The 22,094-nt window shown below is 30.6% G+C and overlaps 1 protein-coding gene and 1 long non-coding RNA gene across 3 annotated transcripts in view; one reads left to right on the forward strand and one right to left on the reverse strand.

The window, feature by feature from the left end:
* The window catches only part of LOC139494683 (centrosomal protein of 78 kDa-like), a 70,708-nt gene that overhangs the window by 25,226 nt on the left and 23,388 nt on the right, over positions 1 to 22,094 (reverse strand). The window lies entirely within an intron of this gene.
* LOC139494702 (uncharacterized) lies at positions 17,210 to 18,481 on the forward strand. The gene is made up of 2 exons (XR_011657117.1): positions 17,210 to 17,474; positions 18,330 to 18,481. It is a non-coding gene; the product is annotated as an uncharacterized lncRNA (long non-coding RNA).

Here is a 22,094-nt window from a genome sequence, read left to right on the forward strand (position 1 = left end):
GGACACTCAAGACCAGAATATTTAAAACATCAAAACCTTATTAAACAAACATTGAAAAGCTGATAAAACCAAATAAAACATATACTCAGTATAGCTAAAATTAGAACAAGAAATCAGAGCATTGCACCTGGGAGATATATTCCTTTAATTAAAAACAAGATTGTACCCATAGTACACAGATGTCCCACTCACACTATCATTTACTATGTTCAGTCAGACTGTAAAATTTGGATGAAAACTCTAATTTGGCATTACAATTAGAAAGATCATACATGTATGATAGGGAACATGCGTACTAAGTTTCAAGTTGATTGGACTTCAACTTCATCAAAAACTACATTGACCAAAAAATTTAACCAGAAGCGAGACAGACTGATGAACAATAGCAGGTGGCATTAGGTGGGGCAAAAAACCTGTAAAAGACTACAGGTTGAAAGACATGTTGACGACCTCACTGTTGATTATGATTTTGTGATGAAGAACCTGAGTTAAGTTATCTCCCTTTGTTTTGGGGGACTTAAGGCCATCAATTAATGTACTAGCACTTTTTTCCATTAAAGCCTTATCTTTAAGGGGCGGATCCAGCCATTTTAAAGGGGGGGGTTCCAACTATATGTCTCCATTCAAAGGCAATTTGATCAGCCAAGAAAAAGGGGCGGGGTTCCAACCCCCGGACCCCCCCTGGATCCGCCAATGTCTTTTAAAGAAATGACTTTAATTTTAATTTTGTTTATATCATTCTAATATTTCATTAATACTCATGCATCAAAAGATTGACTATTGTTTGCCAAATGTCTTAGGTCCCAAATATTTCATGAATGATTAGGAGGATTAAAATATTGTGCCTTGTCTGTATCAATCATCAGTATTCATTATCCTTTTTATTTACATTGACAAATAAAATGGACATCCACAAGTGATCAAATATAGTTAGATGGGATAGGAATCTTGTTCAAATCTCATTAATCACACCAACGCTGCCAATCATCTACTCATATCGTTGCAGTTACTGTAATAACAGGTATATTGATCAAATTTAGCTCAGCTTCTTGTCTCTACTATTGCTTCAGGTCATATAAAATAATTTTCTTCAATCCCTGATTAATCAAATAATATATATATATTTTTTTAATTTGTATTTCAGTTTAATTCAATCTACCCCTTCTTCAATTTTTATGGATATTTTATTTATATTATTCTATATCTGCAATTGCTTATCTCAGTCAGGATCCTACTTCGTCAAAATTATCTCCCCATTACGCCAGTTCATTTTCACAATCGTAAAAATGGAAGCCATTGTTGCGATGACGCGCTACCAATTTTGCTCTTGGAAACCGATAAATTTATCCACATTGCACCAATACGATCCTTATATGTCAGTTATATTTTAAAAGACAAATGTATCAACTAGCTCATGAGCATCAGTTAATGATCTTGTCTGCATTGATTCAACTTAAAACTATTGTCTAATCGGTTGTTAGGTGGAATTTTCGAAAAATCATAAACATTTAAAAAAAATCTAATTAAATATTTCGTGGAAGGGCAGACTAGATTGTTTTAGTGGTTGAAGACTATAAACCCTAGTTATCACACACAAAAAATTAGAATTTTTCGAAGATATGCATTTTCATCATCCAACTTGTAAGACTGTCGTCAAGTACTTTCAGTAACAAAATAGCTATTCGAACACACCTTCCCTGTTTTTGTGACTCATTAGATAGGTATTTCACTTGACCCATATATTTCATCTTTTAGTACTGTTATTTTTTTGTGTTATAAAGTCAACCTGTAGCTTTAATATATAAAAATGATAGAATCTGAAGCGAAACGATGTATGAAATATTCTTACTTTGAACGATATCAAGACTAAATACTCAACTCAAACACGCCCTAACATAAAAAGGTGCACTCGATTTTCTCTTTTCGATACAATTGTTACCTATTTTTTGGAATTTTTTCTTCAGTCACATAATGGAAGGGCAGACACGAAAATTACGGAACTAATAGATTGATATCTTTTCCGTCCGTGGTAATTTTTTCAAAAAAATCGGAGGTTATGCATTTTTGTCATCCAACTTGAAAGATACCCATGTCGTCGACTTGATATCTAATTGTTCTGCTTAACTATGTACTAGATAAATTGAAAACTTATGCAAATGGTGTTTTTGACATAAAACACCTCGTAATTGAGAAGAAAATTGCAGTTTTGTTTGTTTCTATTAACTTTTTAAAAATTTGTCACTATAGTAAACAATACAGTAAACATTTATCGCCTTCTCTAATAGAGAGCTTCGATTCTTTTGTTCTATTTCAACCTGGTTTCCGACTGATCTAATAATAATCATGTATGAAATCAGATATTTGTTCTCATTTCTAATTATTTGTAGTTCTTTTAACCTATAAAAAATTCTTAAAATGAATATCAATTTATTTTATGCATAAATCTTATTTCTTTTTTCAATACTTAAATATATAAAATCACAAATAGACATATTTCCTCTTTTCATACAATTATATTTAACCAATTTATTTCATCACTTTTTATCCATCAGTTTTAGTTTTTGTTCATCATTATAAAGCTGTTTAAAACTTATATTGACAAATATTGAAATATTTTTTGAACATCGATATACTACTGTTGCCTTAATTTATATCTCAAAAGATAGATATTAAAGGCTTACAAATCAGAAAATAGATTTATAAATAACAGATTGGAAATTTATTAACTACTCTTTTCCATCCATCTCCTTGATTCCTTTTTTCTGTTGACACAGCTTAATTATACAGACATCAACAAGTGAGGATTTGTACCATTCAGAAAACTCATAAATCACTTGGCCACTGTCAATCGTTAATCAACAACATTTAACCCTTCACTAATCTTTTATTATATCGCTTCTCTGGAACAATCTTGCCCTATATTGATCATATTCTGTACAGCCTCTCATGGCACGCTTTGTTTCTACTGGTTTCCTGACGAGATTTTATTGTTAATAACAGCAGAGGAGTTTCGACACAGCTAGCATTGTAATTAAAGACACCACTAACGGAAAAAATCGTCAATGGTCAACATTGATAGAATCAGTTGGGATTTTATTGGAAAAAAACATTAACCCTACAGAAAAATTCAATGCAAAATTTTATAGTTAATCAAAGGTAAGAATTTAATATAAAATTTCAAATTGTTATTTTTATTATATCTTTGAATTATCTATTTGAAAATATTTTTATACAAACCTTGAAAACTTTTAAAAAATTTGTTTAATTCTAACTTTTTGTTTTAGATTGCATATTACAAAAATTATTAATATGAAGTAAATTGCATTTAAAAAAAATAATTCCTGATTAACTTTAGTTTTTATTCATGACATATTGATTCTCATATCTCATAGTTGTAATTTAATAACCATGATTACAGTAAACCTTTAATTCTAATGCAATACTGTTTGTCATGTTCTTCTATTTGCATTAAACTACACATTTTAGGAATTTATTCAGAGGCTGATGGTTTAAAAATGCATGCAAGAGTGCCAATTTGATTTTAATAATTCAAAATATATGATTAATGGGTTCTTCCTATGTTTTGCAAAAGAATTCAGATATCAGAATTTTATAACAAGATTTGAGGGCATCAAATCTTTATTTGATGGTCACAAATATTTATTGTATTGAAGTCACAATTACAAAATCTATTGCATTTTAAGAAATTCTTGGATGAACATCATCAGGATCAATCATTGCCACAAATGCCCAAAGCTCAAAGAGCAATCCAAAAGGTTAAAACATTGAGAGCGAACAGATAAAAGGCTGATTTGAAGCACAATTCAAATATAAAATTATCAACTAATATCAAAATGTTTTTAATGAGTCTTGCTTAGTTATTAATCCATGAACTAGTGATTCTTTAGACAAAACAAGTATGTGTCCATAGTATATGGATGCCCCACTCACACTTTTTCTATAATCAGTGGTGTGTGAAATTGAGAACAAAACTCTAATTCGGTATTAAAAGTAGAAAGATCATATCAAAGGGAACATCTGTACTAAGTTTTAAGTTGATTGGACATCAAGAAATACCTTGACCAAAAACTTTAACCTGAAGTGGGAGAGACTGACAGACAAACTAACGGAAAAACGACTGGATGGACAAATGAACCCACAGACCAGAAAACATAATGCCCCTCTATTATTGTAGGTGGGGCATAAAAACAAAAATGTCCACATAGTACACAAATGCCCCACTAGCACTATCATTTTCAACTCATCAAAAACTACCTTGGCCAAAAATTTTAACCAAAAACTTGAACCTGAAATGGGACAGAGAGACAAAAGGACAGACAGATGAACCAATGCAAAGACCGATACACATAATTCCCATGAATGGGGCTTCAAAAATATATTGCTGTTTATGATTACATGACCAACCATATTTTAGAGCACCAACTCTAGGTCATTATTTTCATGTTGTAAATTTTGAAAATGACCGTCAGGAAGAACAAATTCTGTAAGAATTGTTCAAATAAAACTTCTACTAGAAAGGATCTTTAATTTCATGAAAAAGTATCTATTATCATTAAATAAAATTCTTATGTAGAGGAACTGATTTTTTTAAAAAAACATTTTGTACTATAATAAAGCAAAAATCTTCATAACATAGGAAATTGTTCATCCCTCATTAAGTAGTATTATTGAGTATTTTCCAGTAATTAACTTCTATGAAATTAGATTTTTCATCAGAAGAAACAAATTATGTCTCCACCGGAAACAATTCATTTCTTTTGAATATAATTACAACTTTGATCTAAACCCCACTCATTCTTAGATTATTGAAACTTTTTTTGTACATAGATTAAATTCTTCCTTTAAAGAAATATGTATGGTATTGTATTTCAATACAAGGGAATTTTGCTGTTGTCTGAAGGGACATTCCATCTTACTTCGCTTAGGGATTGGGAGTTATCCAATTTATACTCAGTATAATTTGATTTTTATATATAAACAAAACCAATACTGGGTCTGGTCATGCAGGATTACCTAACAAATCATTTCCTTTCATTGAAGCAAAGAAAACTTTGTCAAAAGTTTTCCATGCACGATAATTCTAAACTGATTAAAAAATTTCTAAAATTCAGCAGTTCGTAATTTAGAAATTTATGCCTGGTGGTATTCTATTATATTTATGAAAAACCAAAACTATTTCTAAGTACAATTTTATAGACATTTAATGCATTTATAGTGAATAAGAATAACTGTGAAAGATTCAATTCTTAAACTTTGAGAGAATGCCTTCTAAAAATGAATCTTGAAGGAGTTTTACAGAATTCCCTTTAAAGACGAATCTTTAAAGTGTTTCACAGAATGCCCTGTAAAATAATCTTTATAGTGTTTTACAGAATGCCCTTAAAAGACAAATCTTTGAAGAGTTTTACAGAATGCCCTTTAAAGACAAATCCGTCAAGTGTTTTACAGACTGCCCTTTAAAGAAGAATCTTTGAAGTGTTTTTCAGAATGCCCTTTAAAGACCAATTTTTTAGGTGTTTTACAGAATGCCCTTTAAAAATGCATCTTTGAAGTGTTTTACAGAATGCCCTTCAAAGACAATTTTTTTTAAATGTTTTACAAAATGGCCTTTAAAGACTACTTTTTTAGGTGTTTTACAGAATGTCCTTTAAAGACTACTTTTTTAGGTGTTTTACAGAATGTCCTTTAAAGATGAATCTTTGAAGTGTTTTACAGAATGCCCTTTAAAATAGAATCTTTAAAGTGTTTTACCCAATGCCCTTTAAAGATGAATCTTTTAAGTGTTTTACAGAATGACCTTTTAAGACGAAACTTTTAAGTGACACAATAGAAACCAACTTGGAATAAATTTTAAATTTCCAGGGAAGAATAATGATGATTGTCAGCAGGGGATTTGAATCGCTCATAACAATTTCATTAACCATTCGAAGATCTATACAAAAACTTAATGGTTATGAATGTATTCCGATTTTATCTCATCAATTTAACTTTTAATGGAATGTTTCATGCAGGCAATTAAATGAACTATAAAGTTTTAATTAATACATTCAAGACATTATACTTTAGACCAATTTAATTTTGCAAATTAATATGCTTTGAATATTAGTGGTCCTACAATAACCTTTAAACAAAACGGATAATTTGTACAACAATGCCAGGGTGACTTATGAATTAGTGTTTCAAAAAAATAGATAACTTTGATACTGTAAAATCAGAGATATTGTGTTCATTTCTATATTGTTGTTATGATTGCTGATGACAGAGAAAATAAAAGATTAATTAACTGATTACAGGAAATCCTACTAACAAGTAATGCCATCAGAATTACAAATATGACTTCTAACTAATGTGATATCTATCTGGTTGCATTTAAACAACCATTTTCCTTTTTAAATTAAAGTAATTAAACATGTTTTTAAATGCCAAATTCAGTAATTGTCTAGTGTAGATGGAAATCTGCAATGTAAATGCCAATACACTTTCTAAAAAAATTTGTTAGCCATTTTTAAATTCCTATGATAAAATTTCAACTATTTCTCTGAGCTGTCATTTTTAATATTTAACTCGCATCTCTCTCAAAAAGAACATTAAAACCTATTGTTTTTTCAAATTGTACACATTTTACATTTCACAACATAGTCTAACATGGATCATATAAAAAATAACTTTATTCCTTTATTTTAGTTTTCAAGCAAGATATAATGAAAATGAAAGAATTGTTTTCACTCTTTGAAACTACCATATAAAACTAAATGACTGTAAAAGTGTATCAAGATATTCCTTCATCAACTCAAGCTTAAATAATTCTATTAGGAAAAGATATTCACAACCAATTTATTGAATTAAAATAAACCTTTACAAAATAAAAAAAAAAGCAAAAAAATGCTCTTCAAACTTTTGAATTCCTCTTTTTATTTCAAAATTTAAAAAAAATGTAAAAATTACATGCATCAGGTACTATGAACAATCAGTCTTACTTCCCTGATGGGGGAATTAACTTGATTTGATATAATGTCATGTAACAATCAACGACAATCCTGGAACAATTTCAAGAGTTACAAGAATTTTGTCAACAAGTCATGTATCCCCTAATCGAATGAAGCCAAATACAGAAGTCTTCTCATTCATCTCTCTACTGTTATAATTCTATTACGCATGGGACAGTGCACGACAAACAGCAAATTTCTTACACATGGAAATCAAATCAATGTTTCTACAACTGTTGTAATTCAAATTATGTTATTTGATTATAGAAGTCTTCAAGGAGAATTTTCATTTATCGTTGATTTTTTCATGATGATAAGAAAGTACTTCACCTTCTTTTATTCATTCCTGGAATGCAAAACTTCCAGACTTGTCATTTGATAAATTTTCAAAATTTAATTGTTTGACATCAACAATCTTCAGTTTTACAGTTTATAACCCGGTTTTGTTTTTTCTCAATCAATTTATGACTTTCAAACAGCGGTATACTACTGTTGCCATAATTTAACAGTTGTGTCTCCTTACACAGGTGTGGTGTGTTGAATATATTTATTGCAGTGAGAATAAAATTTGGTGCCTGCCAACCTTTCAATTCCATTTTATCAACAACGAAAACGCCCTCAAACTATACATTTGAAATTGAATCTCATGACATTTCCCCTTGCAAACACAATTTCAAGGTGAAGTTTATTTGCCAGTCTCTACATGATAGTTGATAAATTTTTTAAATTCAAATGTTTCACTTAAATATGGTGTATAATACAATTATGTGTGACCATGACATGAAAAATTAATGCCTGCAAATTTTCAATTCAATTTTCCAACAGAAGAAAACACCTTCAATTTATACATTTTAAATTTAAGCCCATGACATCTGCATTAATTAGCACACATACATGACGTAATATCAAACCATCAATTGTGGAATTGATAGAATAATATCCATGGCATTATCTAATTAAATTAGTTTTAAATTTATTAAGCAGTGTAGCAATAAATTGAAAACTGACATAGTAGTATGGCCATGGCTTAACAGTTATGAAAGAGTTGACTTTGATAATCTTAATTGTTTAATTCATTTTCAGTCTGCAAATCTCTTTCATAGAACATTGCAGATCAAAGATATAACAACTTATTTCATGCAAACCTGCCTCTTTTTAAATTTTAACATTCTTCAAAGTAATCAAAGAATACATTTCAATCACTTGTGTTCTTTGGTTTCTTCTAAATTATGTCAAGTCTAAAAGGGTAACTGTCCATTCCAATTAAAAAGCATAAAATTAGAAAATATACCTCCTGGAATTATAATTACTGCAATGTATCATATATATCAAGCATTCTCATAAAACAATATAGCATAAAAAAAACTCTTCTACTTAACAAGTGAACAATACTTTTACAATCTAATTTAAACTTTGCAGTACAAATAATGTGTAAAAATATTGAGTCTGAGTGCATTTAACATACAACATCAAAAGTAGCTTTATTTAGAAAAGTTTTAACCAGGTAGAATGGCTTTCTGATCAAAGAAGCCAACTCTATTTCCATTTCCTGTTTCCAGATCCGACTCAGTGCATTATAATGAGGCCTCATTTAGGGATCAATAACTGCATCATGATGCAATTGTCATAGGTTCAAGACAGGGTCCCCTCTCTTGTAACTGGTAGGATATGGTATTATTCTAAATTGTCATGTGTTTTATGTTGGGCCTCATTCAGGGATCCAATAACTGCATTATGTCACTTAGAAATTTTTCGTTATGACACAATCATCATGTGTTCACCATTCTTGAAAAGTGTAGGCTAAGGTACTACTGGGCCTTGTTCAGTGATTCAATAACTGTAATATGATGCTATCATAATGGATTCATTGGTGGGTTCTATTCAGGGTCCCCTTTCTTAGAAATTATAGACAAAGGTACTACCCTGCATTCTTATGGTTAATCTGACAATTTAGGTAAAAATATCAAAATATATTTTTGTTAAGCTGCAGTTCGATTCCAGAAAAGATATCTTTATACTATAGTTAATATTAATTATTAAAAAAGATAATAATGATTTTATCAACCTACCTTACTTTTTAAGTCTGAAGCAAGACACAAGTGTTTATGGGACCAGCATCATTCAAAAGAATAAATAATAGCTTTAGCCTTGAAGGATAATTGTGTCGCTTAATGTTTTGCTTTCTGCCTAGTATTGACTTTCCTTTTATGTATATTATTTGTCTTTCTTTTGGCTAGCTATATAGGTTATCATCTTTTTTCTTGTCGAATACATATGTTTTTATGGCCCTGCAACGAAGTTGTCGGTGCCATATATAGTTTTACCCTTGTCCGAAATTCCATCTTTCTGTAATTCCGTCATTCTGCAACAAATCAATATACAGAGTTTTTTTCTAAACGGCTTCAGATATTGGGCTGATTTTTGGTATGTGAGTTAACAATGATGAGTTACATATCAAGTTTAAATTTTTGCCGAAATTATGGGCTTTGGACTTTGAGAAATTGTTGAAAAATCACAGTTATATAGACTTTTTTTCTAAACACCTTCAAACATTGGGCTAATTTTTGGTATGCGAGTTAACCATGATAAGTTACAGATCAAGTTTAAGTTTTGTTCTGCTCCACTAATTTTTGCCGAAATTACAGGCTTTGGACTTTGAGAAATTGTTGAAAATCACAGTTATACAGACTTTTTTTCTAAACGCCTTCAGATATTGGGTTAATTTTTGGCATGTGAGTTAACCATGATGAGTTATAGGTCAAGCTTAAGTTTCGATCCGCTCTGCTTATTTTCGCTGAAATTACGGGCTTTGGACCTTGATAACTTATTAAAAATCACAGTTATACGGATTTTTTCTCTATTCCCCTCCAGATTTTGAGCGGATTTTTGATATGTGAGACTACCATCATGTTTGTGTCCATATGTGTTTATATTGAAATTGCAGATTTTTCAACTTTTTTGGACGGGGCCATTCATGTCGCTTGGACACATCTAGTTTTACTTGCCCTCTTTGAATCAACAGTGAAAGACTATTTAAATGAATTAAATTTGCATAGGCTTGTATAAAATGATTTGACCAAATTATGAAATCCAACATTTACAAAAGTATGATTTCTCCTCCATTGAAAAATATTGATATCTATGACAATAAATACATCCACAGTATCATACATTTTTCCAAAATGATTCTATCCAGACACTGTGATAAATGCAACATTGTCTCTGTATAAACAGAATCCATATGTAGAATAAGAGTTAATAAGGTTTTGATTAAGTCGCCAGCCAATATTTGTCTTTCTGCTGAGTTCATTTCAATTAACTTTGAATTATATTTATCAATCTTTATTGACTTGAATTATGTTGACGAAGCCAACCGCTGAAATAAACTAATCAAAAAAGCTTTTTTACAAAAGAGGCTCTTCTATGCTGGGCAAACAAATTATAGAATGATTTGCCAGCTTTGAAAAAACACAAAACATCAAAGGGTTTTACAATTTGCTGACTTTTCAATTAATGTCAGAGGTAAATGGAAGAAAATAATCCCATATACAGAATTTAAGGAGATTAGAGACAGTTAAACTACTGTATTTAATTTTGCAAAGATTTAATTATGTGATTTCTAGAACCCAACCTTTTCCTAAGAATTTCTTTTGTGTTTATCTTATCAATGGTTATAATTTCACGTAAAGAGTAAATATGCATGAAATAATATTTTTGTGATGTTGTCTTACTAAATTAGAGAGGATAAAACTTAAATGAAAATGTTGTTTTAGTGCTCATACTATCTACCTTTAAATCTAGTTTTGTTATTTTTGATGAATTTGAAACAGTAAAATAGTCAATTTACATCCTCAAAATTAAAAACAAAAAGCGATTACATGTATAGTCTGACTTTATATAACAAGCATTCTCTGCTTTGGCTTAAGCTTTGGCTTGTTAAAAAAAGCCTTGTTCTGATGCAAAATAAACAACACCTTTGATCAAAATAGACATATTCAGGGAGGGGTCCAGGGGGAGGGGTCTGGTTTTAAAGCTTCATCAAATAAAAAACAGCTGCCTTATGGAAGTATCCTGTTTGCTTCCAATTTTGTTCTCAATATTACTATAAGAATCAAAATTATTTGTTAATGTCATGTTCGTTACTCATTTTACACATTTTGGTGTTCACCCATGCTATCATAGGTATGTTTAACATTTTGTCAAGTCAGGGCTTTTTATAGCTTTTTTTTTTTTAGAATTTTGGGTTCTCAATCAGAATGTGGTGTCAATACCCTTCAAATTCCTACTCTATTTCGCCTTTAATCTTTTTAATGAGTTATTTGAAGACGCTAATCCGGTATACAAAACTTTAATCCTGGTATCTATGATCAGTTCTTTCCCAATACGGGTAATATTCACCAATAAACGCTGACCTCTAAGCCTGCAGTGGATAATCTTCGGCAATCATTCCACATGTTCTTACTCATTTCAGAATAAAGCAAGACATGAATGAATCATTTCTTTAAGTATGAACCATGCAAAATTACAATGTCAATAAAAAAACTGACTATACATGCTAAAATTACAATCTCAATAAAAACTGACTGTACTTTCTAGACCAACCATTTGACATTTAAGTTTTTTTGTCGTTTATTAACAATCATATTAAATGAACCTGGCACTCAAGGGTAATCAGACTAAATTATAGTACAGACAAAAATCTTTCTTGGAATTGACAACTATTTCTAATGTCATTCTCTTAATAATATCAGGATTAAAGATGGAATATTATTTTACGAGCAGTTTTATGATATTTGCATTTCTATTGCTTTTTTCAGAATTGATAGGATAGTCTTTTAAACAAATAAATTCAGAAATTATGCAAACATGGTTACTGGATGAATCTTGCAAAAACAAACCAATTGATTTGGCTTCTCTTATAGGTCTAAATGTAATGACTTTAGCAACATTGATAAATTCAAGGTAGACAAAAAGCAAGTTAATGGTGTACAAAGTTATATATATGCTTGGTATCTTTAAGGTTGTACCATACACCTCCCCTACAGAAAAAAAAGTTGAGGGCCAGTTGAAGGCCATGTGGCGGACAGTTGAGGGCTAGCTGTTTTAAGCAAAATAGTTGAGGGCTAGGTGTTGAGCATCTTAGCTCAACTCAAACCTGGCCAAGCAGTGTATGTTGGATAGATGTCGCTCAACTAGTCCTCAACTTAAGCTGGCCATTAAGTTGAGGAAAAGTTGAGCAATTCATCTTTGGTTTTCATATAGTTGAGCAAAAGTTGAGCATTCAGACTTTGAAATTTTTGTAGTTGAGCAAAAGTTGAGCATTCAGACTTTGAAATTTTTGCAGTTGAGCAAAAGTTGAGCATTCAGACTTTGAAATTTTTGTAGTTGAGGAAAAGTTGAGCGTTCAGACTTTGATTTTTTTTTTTTATAGTTGAACAAAAGTTGATCGAGCAATTAGAAATATGACCTGGTGATATAAATGTTATGTGCCATCTGTTTTATCTGTCTTTAGTGCAAATGGACAGGAAGTATTATTACAAATGTACACAAAGTTTGAGGCAAAATTAAGGGAAGCACATGTTTTTATATATTTTTCTGTATTTTAACTTAACTAAATCTTTGACATAAAGATAAAAAACAAACAGTATTTCTTTTATTATAAGATATATCAAATATTCAAGAATGAGGTAATTAACAGTTATTATTAGGGGCAAATCTCAAAGTGATCACACTGTCACAATACCCAAAAGAACCTCAAACATTTAAAATTTGAACTGGGTTTGAGCATGCACATGGCAAGCAAAGATGTCTTCTAGCTATCATGAATAAAATATGAACTTTACAATGAATGTAGATAAAAAAAGTTACAAATAACTGTATTGACATTGATAAGTGCAGTGTATTCTCCTGATGACATGACTCTTGGATTTAGGAAGATTGATGTTTTAACACATATTTCTGGAAACATCTTTTGGTAATTACATTGGACAAAATGTTGGATTAGATTTGATTTCCACCATTTTTAATAAGTGTATAATTATGCTCTTTTAGTTCAAAATAGGGATATGTAAAGTGTTTTCTTTATAAACTTTAAAGAGTGAAGAAAAAAATGAGACAATGTATTTATGCATTAATTTATGTATTGTAAAAATGTGTAAGACAGGAGACATGTTTATCTTATTATTAAGACAATTTGTTTAAGAAAGTATTACTTATTAAATAAAATAAGAATATATTCTAATATAATGAATTTGGTATAAAACTAGAGATCTATTCTTATTTGATAGATTTATTAAATAAAATGAGAATATATTCTAATATAATGAATTTGGTATAAAACTAGAGATCTATTCTTATTTGATAGATAACTTCTAAAAAGCAAGGATAAAGCATTCATGTAGTCTGTTGTGAGTTGAGGTTTTTCAGCAGTTTTTTGGCTATAAAAATACACAATTTAAATTTATTTGTTCTACAATGTGTAGTCACCAGTGTGCAATTACCACACAATGCTCAACTTTTAAAGACCTTGCCCTCAACTTTTAATGACCTGGCCCTTATCTATTGGCCACCTAGCCCTCAACTTTTAATGACCTGGTCCTCAACTGTTGGCCAGGTAGCCCTCAACTCTAATTGCTCAACTGTTGGACACCTAGCCCTCAACTATGATATTTTCTCAACGTTGCTCAACTAATTTTCATAAAGTTGAGCATTGACACTTGAGGGCTACCTAATTTGCATGGCAAAAATCCAGCTAGCCCTCAACTGGCCCTCAACTATTTGCTCAACTGATGGCCAGCTAGCCCTCAACTGGCCCTCAACTGATAGCTCAACTGGCCAGTTGAGCAATGCAGTTGGCCTAGTAATCATTTTTTCTGTATGGGCTAGACTGAAATTATTTTGACTCCTTTCATTTTCATAAAATTTTGACAAAACAACTAACTTTGACCCTTTCACAAAGTTAAAGAATTTCAAAACATTGAAACAGACTTATTTATTGGAAACATTTCATTGGATTTCTAGAAATTTGACAATTTTAATCATTGAGAAGCTTAATATTTTTCTAACAATAGAATGTGATTAAAATGTGCATCTGGGTTATCTCCCTGTATTGGTATGTACCACTTAAATGAGTTTTTGTAGAACTGTAATATTTCTCAACTTCATCAGCCATATATTGATGATTTACATGATTACATCAATTTTCAAAAAAGTTTATAAACTTCTAAACCCATGAATTATTCAAATTCTTTAACAAGTTTAATAACTGTTAATAAGTCTGAAAACAAAAGTTCAAGCAAAAGTTAAAAGTCAAGATTTTTAATTTCAACAATATCATAATCATGAATAGTAAAACAGTAATAGTAAAATTTTAGTGATGATATAATAGTGATTTAAAATTACCAATTTTCATGTATTGAACAAAAAAATGTAGTTATATGGATACTTAAGGAGGTAGACCTAGGTTAAGGGAAATAACTCTTAAAATCATCAGTACGTTTGTGTCAGCCATTTTCATAAATATGTTCTAAGCTTCTTGGATACATAGATTATTTTCAATCTGTTTCAGGTAAATGCTTAAAAAACATTGATGAAACTTGACTTTTACAAACGCATTTCTGATTTATTATTAACAAATCATGCATTCAAGTCTAATAAAGACTTGAGTACTTCATTGTTGAACATTGGCATTTTATAAATATAAATAATACAGAACCTTCAGTAACGTTTGAAGAAAATAATATTCTTCAAATGTGACTCACATGTCTCCAAAGCCTAACTCTGAAAGGTCAATAAAGATGCATCGCTTTAAGTTTTGCGGCTTTTCATTTATTCAGATTGTAATCATAAGATGTATTTTAACCCACAAATATAAGTAACCCACAAATTATACTGACAACTCTAATTTTGAAAAAAAAATTCAAATGTGACTCATATGTCTCCAAAGTCAAACTCTAAAAGGGTCAATAAAGAAGCATCTCTTTAAGTTTTGCGGCTTTTCATTTATTCAGATTGTAATAATAACTAATATTGAAATGCCAATATTAAACGAATAGTTTTATAGCTTCCGATTACACATACATATCGTAGAGAGTCAATAAGTTCTTAATATTCACAACTGTTTTTCATCCTTGTCCATAAAAAGCTCATAAAAATATTGATCTGCCATTAACAATATAAAGTGGTCATATTTGTCTAATGGCATAACATTTCATCAGACAGTCTGTCCATTCCTTCCCACTTGTAATTGAATTTTATGGATTAAGAAAAAAAAATTGTTATTTCTCTGAAATACTAGGGATTTTTTTCCCATCAATGTTAACATTACAAGTCATTAATTTGAAATTAAATGATTAAGATGATACATGACTTTTTCATTAATTTGATTAAAGACATTTTTTTAAAACTGAAAATATATTGAAACACTTCAACACAATTTCAAGTCTGCATGAGGAAGCATTAACACCAAATCATAAAAAAGAAAGCTCTTAACTGCAATCTCTGAGGAGACTGCAATGAGATATTTATACAGCAACACAGCTTTCCTTTAGGGATACAGTCTTTAAGCACTCTTGTACTCTGATTTTAATGCTGACCAGTTAGTTATACCTGCCTTCTCAGGATTATGAAATACTATAATGTCAGAATTTAAACCCAAGCATTTGACGATTTGTGAGTCAAGGATGAATAAATACCAAAATAAGTCAGGAGATATATGATCAAAGAGGGACGAAAGATACCAAAGGGACAGTCAAACTCATAAATCTAAAACAAACTGACAACGCCATGGCTAAAAATGAAAAAGACAAACAGAAAAACAATAGTACACATGACACAACATAGAAAACTAAAGAATAAACAACACGAACCCCACCAAAAAATAGGGGTCAAATGAGACCTAAAAAGAATAGACAAATTCTAAAACTTTCCTTCAGACAGTTAAAGCCTTACTAATTTCATCAACTGATCAGATAAATCAGTTCAGTACCAAAGCACTAACTTCTAAGCTGATGGTGAACAAAATTTCTTTTTAATAAAAACATAATTGTACAAATTCTGTTGTGACAAACAATCGCAAAAAAATATATTCAAGACGACAACAGGCTTTAAATATCAATCTATAACAGGCAACAGTAATCATGATTTGTGTAAATTTATGTAAATTCAGGTCTCTTATGAATCCATTAAAAGGATAGAACAAATGTGTGATTGACCGATGGTAAACAAATCGTGTATGCAAAATAAGAACTAAAACAATTATCCAAGATTCTCAGAAATGTCAGATAGTAAAGTTAATAAGGTTAGAGTACTGATGCTCAATGATGCAATACATGCAACCTTCACAGTTACAAATTGACAGGAACAGTACACAAAAAATTTGCCAATTTTGGGGTTTTGTTTATTGTCTTTTTTGTCAATGTTTTTGTGTGCATCTATTCCATTTACATATTTTTGGTACTAGATCCTATTTATATGGCCTTCTGCTGTTTGATTTTTTACATTTGGCATAAACACTTCTTCAGGATGTAGGAATCTGGTTTCAACATCTTCAATGGTTAATATTTGATTTGTAAATAATTCAGACCAACTTAAATAAAATTTCGATTTTTGACATTGATAATTTATTGGTAGGACAATTGTTTCACAATTAATTGTATTTGAACAAAAGTTCTGTACATCATAGTCTTATTTAACCCCCAATCATTTAATATGTCCCAGCACTGTTACCAGTTAATCATGTTCATTTGTGTCAAACAACTTTTTCTGGGAAACACCCACAAACTGAGATTAATCAGTAAGCACCAATCCCTCCCCATGGCTTGTGGAGCAGGTCTATGATAAAATTGTCAATATAATGTTTTTTCAGAACTTGTACAAAGTGTGAACATCTTGTGAATATGTTTTCAATTGTAAATTTACTCCTAAATTACTATTCAATAAGTATTCTATTGTCTGTTTCATTATCTATAAAAGTGGCACTGATCAAGAACAAGTGCCTATACATTTGTTCTGTCAGTTTCATCAACAGTTAAAGAAGATGTAAATTGACAGGCAATTACTTTCTCAAGTATCTAATATTTTCTAGAAGGACACTTGATTCATGTCCTCAAAAAATTATTATCTTTCTTCTATAAACTTTTTCTCTAAGAATCTAATATTTCCTATAAGGACACTTGATTCGAGTCCTGATAGAATTCTTACACTGAAAATCTAAATTAGTCACGATGACTATTCAGTTAGTCAAATATCAGCCGAAAGGTAGTCAAAAGCATATATGACTACCCATCAAGTCATTATGACTACCTGCGTGGTCAATTGACTATGTTAGTGGTCACAGCACCACGTGGTGTAGAGTATCGGTTTTCACGCGCACTCTTTCGCGTTCCCTTTGTTCAATAGATTGTGTAGATGCAAACAAACCAGAAGGCACGGAAACTGTTATTTTGTCAAATAACCCAATTGTTTAAAGTAAGTATGATGTATATTTGTTTTAATTCTTACTTACAAAAATTGAATTTAAGAAAAAGAAGTGTATAAATGAAAGTTATATCGGCACATGTTGACGAAACGACAATAAAAAAGGGGGGATATGTATACGGGATATCAATTTTGATACACATACAACGTATTGTCGATTGAAAAGAGTATTTAGCGATATCTTTTTTTCACCTGAGCAAAAACTGTTAAAAATAAACACTGCAATCGATATTCACAACAATGAATTAAAAACTCAGGGTGGCTGTCAAGATCCTGGTGCTTACATTACAATGCTGTGATATAGGATGGGTGGCTGTCAAGATCCTGGTGCTTGCATTACAATGGTGTGTTATAAGATGGGTGGCTGTCAAGATCCTGGTTCTTATATTACAATGTTGTGTTATAAGATGGGTGGCTGTCAAGATCCCGGTGCTTATATCACACTGTTGTGGTATAAGATGGGTGGATGGCAAGATCCCGGTGCTTACATTACAATGTTGTAGTATAAGATGGGTGGCTGGCAAGATCCCGGTGCTTACATTACAATGTTGTGGTATAAGATGGGTGGCTGTCAAGATTCTGGTGCTTACATTAAAATGTTGTGGTAAAAGATAGGTGGCTGTCAAGATCCTGGTGCTTACATTACAATGTTACAATGTTGTGATATAGGATGGGTGGCTGTCAAGATCCCGGCGCTTACATTACAAATTAATGGTATAAGATGAGTGATTAAATCACTATCTCAAAGATTTTAAAATAAGTTTTTTCTTTAATCTTTTAACATGACTGATATACTTGTTTATTGTTATATTTTAGCTTCTAAAATGATATAATTATATTTTTCAGCAAATGAAGACATTGCTATTTGTATGAACACAGCTGAGAGATTTTTTACCATAGAGAATACCACACTGACACATGCAGAGTTGATACCGACAAAATATCTGAAATAAACACTTCAAATTAACAATGAGTTTATAATAAATTTATTTTCTTTATTTTCTTTTTAGACTTAAATATATGTCACTGAGTAATGGTTACACATGGAAACTTAAGATATAGGAAGGTTTTGAACATTGAGCAATTTGTGGTCCTATACTATTGTCATTGTTAGTATTGCTGCTGTGGTATTTTTAATGATATTATATTCCAGATGTATTTGTCAATCCTATGGAAGAGAAACAACAAAAAGTAGAATAACAGAAGAAATGAACCATTACAGAAAGAAACGGAATGAAACGCACACAAATTAAATGGTAGAACAAAAAACACAACACAAATAAAAAAAAACAATCTAACAGTCGTGACTATTCACAGTGATCATGTTGACTAACCAACATGGTCACTTCTGACTATTTCAATCAGTCATATGGACTGCATTCAATTGTCAAACTGACAAATGTGCATAGTCAATTGAACAATCTAATTCGTCATAACGAGTATGACATATAGTCATTTTGACTTCCTAGCATAGTCATAATGACCACCCTACTCAGTCAAATGTGACTAACCATCTAGTCAAACGACTAAGAGCATAGTCAAAATGATTAAAGTGCATTGTCATCTAGAGGACAGTCAAAATGACTAATTAAATTAGTCAAATTGACTAATTTAGATTTTCAGTGTATCTTTCTTCTATAAACAATCAATTCTTCTTATGTCACAATTTGGTCTGAAAACATTTCAAAATGCTTATGAAATAAAGTTGCTTTGAGCATCTTTCAATACTGACAACCCTTACACTTCAGCAGAGTACACTACCATATCGCCTGTTTGTTTAAAAGTATGATCAATTTGATAGAATAACTGTAATTTTGGTTTGAATTTTTAATTGTCAGATTTAACTCTTATAGTCAGTTGTGTTGTATTTTTGTGATGTATGTTTACACAGTTTTGGCTGATGGATCCTAATAATGGTTACAAAAATCTGTCCTACAAGTGGGAGGTTTAGCTAGCTATAAAAACAGGATTTAATCCATTTTATTTAGATTTATGGACTTCCTTTTTTGAATTAACATTGGAGATTTGGTATTTTTTAAATATTTTTTTGAATTAACATTGGAGATTTGGAATTTAAAAAAAAAATTTTTTAATTAACATTGGAGATTTGGTATTTTTTAAATATTTTTTTTAATTAACATTGGAGATTTGGTATTTTTTAAATATTTTTTTTAATTAACATTGGAGATTTGGTATTTTTTATATATTTTTTTTAATTAACATTGGAGATTAAATGGTATTTTTTATATTTTTTTGAGACAACATCTGTTGAATATTCATAACTTGCACAAAAAAAGACTTGGTAATTGTTTAAGAATTGGTCAACCTCTGTAGTTAATATAAAATGAATCTTTTCAGCCACAGTTCATAAAGGCTATAATAAATATATATATTCCGACTCCATAAAAACAAATCACTTTTTAGTTCTTCACTCATTTAGAGATCTTTTCAGCAACAGTTCATAAAGGCTGAAAATATATACATTCCGACTCCATAAAAACAAATCATTTTAGTTCTTCCTACATTTAGAGATACATACCAATGCTATATCCTGATGATAACATTTTCTATTAATTCCCAAGAGAATTCCTGATTGATTTAGGTCTCATCTGTTCATTTGAGAGCTCAAGACCATTTCATTCAACAATTTTACGACAAGGATAATTACAATTTGGTTCAATTCAAGAAAGAAATATAAAAACCCTATGGCATAGAGGCATATGGAAAACTATGGCATGGTCATTTGGACTGTTTAAAGTCATATGAAACGAGTGAGTGGTGAAAAATAATGTTTATCTAATTCTTGAACCAATGCATGTATATATCATAAACTAAGTCCTCTGTGCATGATTTTCTCATTTTTTACGCATTTATATCGTATAATCTACAATTTGTTTTCTCTCTGTGTGTTATGATTTGACAAATATGGCTGCTCATTAAATGCTGTGTTTTGAAGCCGAATTTTACCAATTGTCACCTTATAGTAAATAAATAACAAAAAGCATTAGTATTGAGCACGTGTTTAACATGTACAATCAGATAATTGTTTATTTTAATGACAGATTCATGCATATTGCGATCACCGAACTTTTACGACGAGGGTTACGCTCAGGTCACTATGCATACTGAAAATGTGTGGGCAAATTGCTTTTTTTTAATTTGAGGTTTGACTGCAATCAAAGTACTTGAAACCAGTGGAACAGTAAACATGGTAAAGATTGCTTCAATTTATCAGTAGGAAGTAAAATTAAATATTGCATTGGTTGTTGTTGATTTAACAGCTATTTTGATATTTTTTATAAATGAGATTAACAATGACATAATTTATATTTTTAGAACAGATATGAGATTCCTGCACCTTGCAAAAGTTATGTTAATTTTCTTGACATGTGAAACTTCATTTTGTGCCTTGAATATCCTGAGCATATATTACATTGATAAATTTCTAAAAATGTTCATGGATAGTATGTTTAGAATGTTATAGTCAATGCACTATATTGTGTGTATCAAAAAAGGTAGTGATCAGCCTTGGAACATTAAGGTATCAAGTCAATCCCATAAGGTTTTGATTGCATTTCAAGCAATCTTTACCTAAAAACCCTATGTCATTGAGGAATATAGAAAAATGGTATGGTCATATGGACTATTTTAGAATTTAAGGGATATTTTGGATGATTATTTTTTTTAGAGAATAATGAATCAATTTAGTTTGATTTATGCACTAAAATTAGTAAAATAAAACTCTAAAAGTTAAAACAAGTTCAATTAAGAATTCTATTGCTTTTATAAAAGATGCAAACTTTCTGTTTTGAAGTTTCCTCTGAGTTTGGTATTTTTATTATTACTTTTAATTTGGCGTACTAAATTATAATCCTGGTACCTTTGATAACTATTAACACCACTGGGTCGATGCCACTGCTGGTGGACGTTTCGTCCCCGAGGCCATCACCAGCCCAGTAGTCAACACTTCGGTTTTGACATGAATATCAATAATGTGGTCATTTTTATAAATTTTCTATTTACAAAACTTTGATTTTTTCGAAAAACTAAGGATTTTCTTATCCCAGGCATAGATTACCTTAGCCATATTTGGCACAACTTTTTGGAATTTTTGATCCTCAATGCTCTTCAACTTTGTTTGGCTTTATAAATATTTTGATATGAGTGTCACTAATGAGTCTTATATAGACGCCCGTGTAGACGCCCGGCGTCTGGCGTACTAAATTATAATCCTGGTACCAATTAAACATATTTACGTTCCTGTCCATTTTTTCAATATACAAATGTACAAATAATAATTGTGTGAATGAAAGTTGGGAAAACCTTCAACTGTGTCTGTCAACAAAGGAATCTCAATAAACAAGTCCACCTTTTACAGTATGTCAATATAGTTCAATTACAAATTCTACAGAATGTATAAATTGGGGAGAAGCCATACAATGTTTGCCAACAAATTAATAGTGATTGATGGCATAAATATATCTTGTGGTGTAGAAAAGAAAATTTCCAAATAAAACACGAATTTGATCAAGTTACCGGAAATTTCCAAATTAAGATTTCCATGTTTTTTTGTATTACTGCTGCAATAAGGGAACTAAATCATTCAAGACT

The sequence above is a fragment of the Mytilus edulis genome, chromosome 11 (genome assembly GCF_963676685.1).
Source record: "Mytilus edulis chromosome 11, xbMytEdul2.2, whole genome shotgun sequence".
In the NCBI taxonomy this organism is placed as follows: Eukaryota; Metazoa; Mollusca; class Bivalvia; order Mytilida; family Mytilidae; genus Mytilus; species Mytilus edulis.